General features: G+C 30.9%; 1 non-coding gene across 1 annotated transcript; it reads left to right on the top strand.

Annotated features, from left to right (window-relative positions):
* The first annotated feature begins 4,601 nt into the window (after positions 1 to 4,601).
* Positions 4,602 to 4,681, top strand: TRNAL-AAG. The gene has a single exon. It is a non-coding gene; the product is annotated as a tRNA-Leu (tRNA).
* Positions 4,682 to 9,290: the final 4,609 nt, after the last annotated feature.

The following is a 9,290-nucleotide window of genomic DNA, read 5'->3' as shown; positions in this document are numbered from 1 at the left end:
TGAATAGCCAAAATGGTCCTATAATATATGGATAAGGTTGGGTACCTTATTCTGGGACACTATTGGATGTGGCCCACTTTGGTATTTAGTAACAAACGATGTGATCCTAAATCGTTCATGTGGAGACATGCGAGTGAGACGTTCTCATGCAAAGAGTTTGTATAAGACCGGACCGATAAATAAGTCACTCTTATTTTACAACGTTGTTTACTATATAAGACTGACTATTTCAAAGCGATGACCTAGGTAACTTGAACCTTAATCTTGAGCTAACTATGAACTTCTGTTTTATTCGGAATTATCCTTAGATTTGCATGGGTGAAGGTCAATAATGTCGGTTCAATAAGTCTCCCACTTCAGGGGTAAGACCGGGTAGATAGTTGGGGACATAGGTGTAGATGAAATTCACTCCTACCCATTTTTGAGGATAGAAGAAATGTTAATCTCTTAAGTGTTGATTCCGGGTCTTGAACAAGGGGCCCACCCCTCACTTGGCCCGAGAGGACTCGGTTTGGAGATTTGATCACAAACCAATTGTTCATTAGAGGATCAGTGGAACTTAAGGAGCAAGATATAATCTTAGGGTAAAACAGTTTTTGACCCAGCTGTTGTTACGAACAACTTATCAAGGGTCGACTTACTGATCATAGTTAAATCAAATAGACATAAATATATCTAGATGAGGTGGGTGTAACTACTGTCCTTTAATGGAGTGACTCGGTAGTTAACGAATGTTGATTAATTCGGTTTAAAGAGTTTAGCTAATTAATCTCAGATCGTTGAAGCCCATGATCTGTAGGTCCATTAAGTCCCCCTACAGCTTACAAACAGATTAAACCTTAGAATAGCGTGATGAGTGAATTTGAAACGTTCAAATTCGAATTAAGGGAATCAATAATTCAGTATAATTACACGTTTAATTATTGAATTAAACGAAATTGGAGAATTATATTTAAATAAAGATTTAAATATTAATTACATAAATAGGATTCATATTTGGAATATGTGTTATTAATTTAATATTTGATATTAAATTAATTGATTAATTAAATTGTTTAATTAACTATTTAAATTTTATTTCAAAATTAATTATTTGAATTAAATTTTACTTAAATTAATTTTGAAAAGATTTGATTTCAATTAATTTGAAAAACAAATTCATTTTTTAAAAATACGATTTTTAATTGGAAAAAATCTTTAAGTGGATTTTTTCAACATGAAACACCTACAATCTTATTTAATCTCAAGGTGCTTAGTGTCATCATACATGCAATCTGATTTGCATGTTGTTTTTTTTACAAAGGACGGAGAGAAAATTGTTGGGAATTTAATTCATGCAAACTATTTTGAGAAGAAAAAAGAAGGTTCTTCTTTTGTTCTTCACTAAACACCAAAAAATCTTCTTCAATCTTCCTCAATTCATTCTTATTTTAGAATCCATCTTCCAATCTAAAGATCTTAAAGAATAGTATGAAAGATCAAGTGGTGTTCTAACAGACTCTTGGAGCGAAGGTTCAAGCTGGAACTGAAAGATTGAAGAGTTCTTCAAAGGTTTACCTCAGAAACCTCAGTTCCTTATATGAGTATGCTTTCTTGATTGCTAAAATTAATGGAATTGGAGTGCTTAGATTCTAATTGCTTCCGCATGTTGAATGTCAATACCGACACCTTATGTTCTTCTTCTCCTTCTCTTTATGATTCTCTCATTGCATGCTTTATAGATCTACACTTTAGACATTAAAATTTCATCAGAAAATCAGAAAAGAACAAGAGAAATTAATGAAGAGAAACTAAACGAGAGAGTGAACTGAGAAGATTATTTTATTTGCGTGTGACTTCAGCAAAAATAAAAATGATAAGAATACAGAAGAAGCTTCCTCATCCATGTGGCTTGATATATAGACCATAACAGCCAAATACACATTTACTAGAAAAGAAAAAAAAGACCCAATTTTAGTTAAAAATTAGCAAAAAGACCTAATTCAAAATAAAACTAGAAAACAAAATAAGAATTTGTGAAAGAAAAAACAAAAAATGGAGAACCATGGAACCAAATAAAAACCAATCTATTGGTTGTTGTTTTATTGGATATCGATTTGGATCTTTTCTTTATAAAACCAATTTTTGTTCTTGATTGACCCCAAAACTGACAAAACTAAATCGACTATCACACCATTCCTATGTAACATATTTCATATTTATGAATATGAATGACAATATTATTATAGGTATATGTACTTATTTTAAAACTATTTTTGTTGTTTAGAAGGAACAAACTATTAACACGTATGTGCTGATTTATTTAGGTTTCGTTTGGGATTGTTGTAGCTTTTGAATAATTGCTGACAGCTGTGCTTTTAGAAAAATCAATTGTGAAAAGCAGTAAAATTATGTTTGAATTTCAGCTTAAACTTAAAAAAGTAGGTTAGAGTGTTTGGTAAATAAATACAAAAACGTTTATTTTAGATATAATAACTAAAATAGACTTTCTAATCAAGTTTTTTTAAAAATTTTTTGTAAATTTTAAATTTTAAATAAGTGTTTAATATGATAAATTTTGTTGTTATAGATTAATTTTTAAATATTAAGGGAAATAGCTTTATTCTAAAAATCGATAATGGTATACTTTTTTAAAAAAATTGATGCATTTAACTCATGAAAAATAGAAAACATATTTGTTATATGAGAAGTAGATAAATATATAAAATAAATCTTATAAAATTTGAAAACTCAATATAAATTAAAAATTCTAGATTTGAGAAGAATTTAAAAGCTAGTAGAATATTGCTTTTAACGTAGACGTGAAATTAACATGTTTTTAAAAGTGATTAACCTTTTAATTAAATCTATTTTAATTTTTACCAAACACAAAAAATGGTTAAAAATCTTTTCAAATGACTTTATGACATAGTTAACGTAATGTAGCTTACTCTATTTTTACGCAGTGACATAGCTAAAATTTTCTATGTCGATTTATTTATTTCATTTCTAAGAAGGGATATACTTAAAATTGCTCTAATGAGTGAATTATTTACACATTTTTGTAGAGAGAGCCTCAAAGTTCTCTTATCTAAGTCATATTTGATAGCACTGGAGGATCCAAAAATTTTATAATAGGGGTACTATACACATAAATGTAATTGAAAAAATTATAACGAAATGTAAAACAAATATTCATGGATTCATATGTTTACTGATTTGATACATTATAACCGTCCTCTACGAGTTTTCAATGTTTTGAAATCAATCCATGATAACTTTAATATCTAATTTATCTAATTAATCTTCTCAATATATGCTATAAGACACTCATTCATCTTATTGATCTCCTATTTGATTACGCAATCGAGTCTTCACAATATTCATAAATGGTAAATATTAACAATAGGTAAAATTAACAATTGATAAATAATGAATATACCTAATCCCTCTATCCATTTATAGTTCAAGGAGTGGCATAATAAGCCCCAAACACGCTACACCAGTCCCCACTATAGGGCTGGCAATGGGGCCGGGTGGGCCGGGGGAGGGACCCTCAATCCCCAGCCCGGTGGGGGAAATTCCCCCATCTCCGTCGGGAATGGGTTCCCCGCGAGGCCCCATTCCCCGTTTCCCGCGGGATTCCCTTACTAATTCCCGGAATTCCCCATTTTTTTTTAATTTTTTTAAGTTTGGCTTGAACTTTTTGTGCTTGGCTTTTGGGCTTAAATTTAGAAATTTATATATTCAATATTGGGCTCACAACAATTATAAGCCTATAGTATATATTATGAAACATACATATAAATAAGTTATTTTTATATATTATAATATATATTATAAATATTAAAAATATAACTATATAAAATCGAGGTCGGGGTCGGGATTGAGGTGGGGTTCCCCGCCCAATCGAGGCGGATCCGCGGAAAAATTTTGTCAACCCTACCACATGCACGCTGCGTCAAATTAAACTAGAATTAAAATTATCTAACCAATTGGTATATATTGGAAGCCACTACTAAAAAGTTGAGATAAACAAAAAAATTGTATTAGTCTATATATTTTTGAAGTTTGTTCAATTTTAATCTTTGTACTATCAATATTCTATATTCATAATACTTTTAATAAATTTTAAATTTCTACTAGTTTATTATAGATATTTTCAATTATTTTTTTATTGCATTTTTACTATAAATTTTGAAAAATATATTCACATATTGTGGTTTCTTTGCATGAATATTATTTATGATTATTTAATTAACTTCGAGTGACTAAATTTAAGATTTATTGAAAATATAAGAAACTAAAGATTAGACACTTAAAAACTACAAGGATTAAAATTGTACAAATTTCAAAATATAGAAATCGAAATGATATTTTAATCTTAAGATTAAATGTTTCAACTAAAAGGACATGGCGTCCAATCTCCTCACTCTCATTTAATGAATAAAAAATTACAAAAACTAACATTACAATGCCTATTCAACTTTAAAGTAAATATTATATCACTTGTCAGATTATTAGTAAAGTTGAAAATCTAGTGTGAGAGTTGATTTATCGTTTTTTCACAAGAAAAATAGAAAAGAAAAAAATATTATTTTAGATAAAAAATGAACAACAAGTTGAGATAGGCCGAGTTGGTCTAAGGCGCCAGATTAAGGTTCTGGTCCGAAGGGCGTGGGTTCAAATCCCACTCTCACAATAATTTTCGAATATATTTTCATGCGCTATACACAATGACACGTGTCATGAAATTACTGGTAACTTTTCTCTCCTCTGATTGTGGCGGGCAAAATACCTGTTATCCTCCGCCGTCGAAACGCAACTCAGAAACCCAAAATCGAAGGCATGCTGGACGTCGCCACACCTATTCCGCTGCTCTAACCTTTCAATTTCGACGTTCAAAACCCTCCATACATCCCCCATCAATGGCGGATCAGAGCTTCCTCTGCTTGCTTCCACTGTCGATCTCACCGCTCTTCAATCCGCCATCGACAAGGTTCAAATTCCTCCGCTTAATTTCATTTCTATGCCGTTGATTACTTACACAAATTCCTTTTCTAAAAATGCAGAAAGATTAGTAACCAGTTAAGGAAGCACTGGATCAGTTGAGGGAACTTGGTTGGCCAAGGAAATGGAGTTCTCAGCCGTATGTCTCCCGCCGTACGGTCGCTCTCCATTTTCAAGTCTCAAGTTCCTCTTCTTCTGAGAAACTCCAATCCATTACCAATTTTTTGCCCTTCTTCTTCCCTATTATGTTATATCAATGATTCTATATAACTGACCCAGACTACTCTTTCGAGAGCTGACAAACGCTTGGAATTAAAAATGCGGAGAATCTTGCTATTCCTAGTGTCAGAAATGATGTGAGCTCCTCTTTAACATTCTTGCATTTTTGTTTGTTTATCTATTAGAATTTTGGTTTTGAGATGACAAAATCGTTGGTGCCTCCAAAGATAATATTCAGATTGGAGTCTTAATCACTATAGTGCTTCATGTTGAAATTTATGCCAACTTTAATTTGCAAGTTAATCAAATTAGTTTTTTCTTTAATTGAAGTTAATGGCTTTTATTTAGGATAGTTTCTCCAAAATTGGAAAATAGTGTCCTAATGACTTAGTGGTGGTTTGATGAGGAGAATTTCAAGATTAGCGATAGAGTTTAAGGTGAGTGTATTGGTTAGTTTTCGTATTTTTCTATAAATATTATAATGTTTCTACTTAGAACTCAATTGAAGTTCTTGATGCTGTGTGCAACATTTTTTTTGTTTTCCTATCTTTTGTTCTCTTGTTTTATGTTTTCGTTCCAACTAAATGAAGTCTGTTGTCCTGTTTTGCATTTATCAGGTTTCTGAAACTTAATGTGCATTGGTGCTTTCACACAGGCAGCTTTCCTTTTCACTGTGTGTGGGAACGACTGGATTTTGGGCGTCCTTGCAGGCAGTTCCTGGTGGTAGCATAAACAGAGTAGTTTTTGATCTTTTGAAAATTAAGCTAATAAATACCTAATTTCATCTACTGGTTTCTTGTAATCTACTTTTTAGGAGTGCTGTTTAAAAAACAAAGCTAAAATTTTTAAAACTAAAAAAAAAAAAAAGTAGTTTGAAAAAACTTTATTTTTCGAATTTCAGTCCTTGTCCTTGCAGGCGCAGCTTCCTGGGTAACATCAACAGTATATTTAGGCCCCATTTTAGTTATTAGTTTTTTAAAAATTTAGTTTATAAATATACCTTCTATAAATTGTGTTTTTTTGTTTGTTATCTACTTTTTAGAAGTATTATTTAGAAATCAAGTGGGGGTTTTGAAAAGCCTAAAAAAATTAGTATTTAGGAACGTATTCTGTTTTTGTTGGAATTTGAACTTAAGAAAATCAAATATAATTAGGAAAGATGAAAACTATAGTAAAACAAATTATTAGAAATAGATTCAATTTTCAAAAAACTAAAATGAATTGTTAATGGGCTTAGTCCTCATTTAACCACCATTTTTTAAACTAATGAATTCTATGTTTGTTTACTAACTCAAAGATCCCTTAATTCTTTCGTAGTGGTGAACACTTTTTGAAACTTTGGATTTCAAACAGGATGGGTTCTTTGTGCCAAACTGATTGGCAGCATATGCTAATTGTATTTTAGCATTCCACAAAAGTTGGGAGCATTTCTCCTGGGTATAGTTTGTTTGTGGGTGTATGGTTTTCTCAAATTTTTTCTATTGTAGCTTCTCTTCCGTTGACATTTGTAATGTGGGTGCCTCTCTCTTCAGACTTTCTTCAAGCTGGCCAATAGATGGCTTTTCATCAGTTTTTTCCCGATTAATCAAGAATAGAATGCTGGACATGAAGCTGCACATTTCTTGGGGTAAAGTCTTTGTATGAAAATAAAACTAATAGCTTCATCAATGAAATGTGCTAGTTCACTGATCTAATAATGAACTCTGATTTTAGTTGCTATACTTGCTTGGACTTCTATTCTTGGATTATTCACCTAGACCATTGGAAGGGAGCATGTCCAATCTTCATTGATGAAAGATTAGAAAAAATGATATATATGGGGGCAAGCTTGATGATAAGGAACTGACAGGTAACTAACTTACTCTCCTCTATGAGATCCAAACTAGTTGTGATATTTGATGCTAGTAGAGGCTTTGTTGTCCCCATTTTGGTACCATTTGATTTTTAAAAATTAAAAGTCTATGTCAATTTTATATACTGATTTGAATCTTTTCTTTAAATAAGAAGTTGCATTCTTAGCCAGACTCCAAAAATAATAAAATAAGTTTTTTAAAACTTTTTTTTTTTTTAATTTTTCAAATTGCTTTGGTTTTTTTAAAGTATTGGTAAAGTAGATTAAACAAAACAAGAAATTTAGAGTGGAACCGAGTGTTTATAGACTATTTTTGTTACATCAATTGATTGATCAAAACCTACTTCATCTAGTACCATTGTTAAATCACCGATTACCCAGAAAGCTTAGTTGAGGAAGGAAGTAATTTAATATTCATATCATCTAACCCATTTTCAAAAAACGAAATTGGTTTTCCAAAACACGGCTTAGAATTACATGAATTGCAAAGTGTGTAGGCATTATTATTATATATTATTATTTTTTAAACTTTCAGGTTGCAGTGGTGGCAATGGCTGGACTTGCATCAGAAGTTTAAATATATGACAAAGTGGTTGGCCCATCAGCTGATTCTCTTCACTCTGCAGGTCTTCATGTTGCTATTTAATTCATTGAAAACAGTTCCTTTTACCCCCTCCTTCCAACAATCTACATTTACATTTGATTTGGTTCTATCAGAGGTTTATCAATAGATCTAAACAAAACTTTGGCAAGGGATCAGCAACAGAACTGACTGATGGGCTGTAAGTTTTCGCCCATACACTTTCTGGATTAGTTTCTAAATTCTTTTTGTTTTAGGAACTCGAGCATTTTTTGCCAAATTCATCGATCATTTCCAAGTACTGCATTACAAGTTTGCTAAAAAATATGTTTTTAGTCCCTAACATGTTCAGAGATTTTTTCTATTTAAGTTGTTTTAAGAGTTGTTTGGCCCAAGGAGTTATGAAGTAGGAAATTTGGGATGTAGAAAGTTGTGAAACTACCTCCTTATATTGACCCAAGAGTTGGTAAGATACCCACTATTAAAAAAAAATTATCAATTTTTATATCTCATCAATTTTCTTATACTAGCGCCTAAAAGTTTACAAATTCCTTAGACTTCATAACTTCATTACTCTCACTATTCCACTCTCTATTATTATTATTCATATATGGTAAGATTACTAAAATTGATTAAAATGTATAAATACAAGAACTAAATTGGAAACTTTTTAAAATGGAACTTAAATTGGAGAAAAATTACTTCAATATTGGGGAGAAAACATTATGTCTAGCCTAAAAAGTTTTTAAGAAAAGAAATCGCGTATTAGTGATCGAATCCTGAAGCTTACTTCGCACTTTTGCTGTAGGTTTATTTTCAGGTTTCCCTTCTTGAAGAAATAACAAATTGATACATGAAGCCTCATCAAAGCAATGTTCAGAGAAAGCATTGTAATAGAATGCATTTGAAAAAGCCATTTTGAGAAAGCTGCTTAGCTATTTCAAACTTTTTTTTTTCTATCTGCGACGATTACCATTCTTTTTTCTTATTATACACAGAAAAATAATGATAACTATATCATTATATGTTAAATGTATGATCAATGGAGATAAAATTTAGTTTATTTTGATATGTTTTTTTCTTTTAGTAATTTATATATGAAACTAAACCATAGGGTCAAAATTGAATTAGGCCTAAATCAATATAGATTAATTGGAAGTTTTTTTTGAAAACGATGAAAACCTAATTTAAAAAACCTAATAGAAGCCCAATTGATATTCAGTTTATTATTTGGTAATTTAATATTCTTTAATAAATATAACTTCATTGAGATTGTTTGGAGAAACTGATATATTTCAAAATGTTAACTTCATAGTTTTTCAAATTATTTCAAGTTAGTAGAAGCACCCTAACTTTTTAAAACACTATCGACTATAAATTTCAAGTGTAATTATAGTCTTTAATGATTATTAATGTGGACATTGTTTGGAGTTTCATTTGTTCCTTATTCAATTAAGTGTTAGAATGTTTTTCCTCTAACTGTTTGGTAGAAAAGGATAATCTCTGCTTAGAGATGTTCACTTTCATAGAGACTGGGGAGAAGTACATTGAAAAAAAGGTAATAATGATCTAAAAGCTAAATGGGGATGGAGTTCGAGACGAGAGTAGAGAATGCAAATCTTATCCCATCTCCACCCCGTTTTGGATTTT

This window comes from Benincasa hispida, chromosome 10, assembly GCF_009727055.1.
Source record: "Benincasa hispida cultivar B227 chromosome 10, ASM972705v1, whole genome shotgun sequence".
Taxonomy (NCBI): Eukaryota; Viridiplantae; Streptophyta; class Magnoliopsida; order Cucurbitales; family Cucurbitaceae; genus Benincasa; species Benincasa hispida.
The sequence above is the reverse complement of the archived record's forward strand: the minus strand, read 5'-3'. Positions and strand labels throughout refer to the sequence as shown.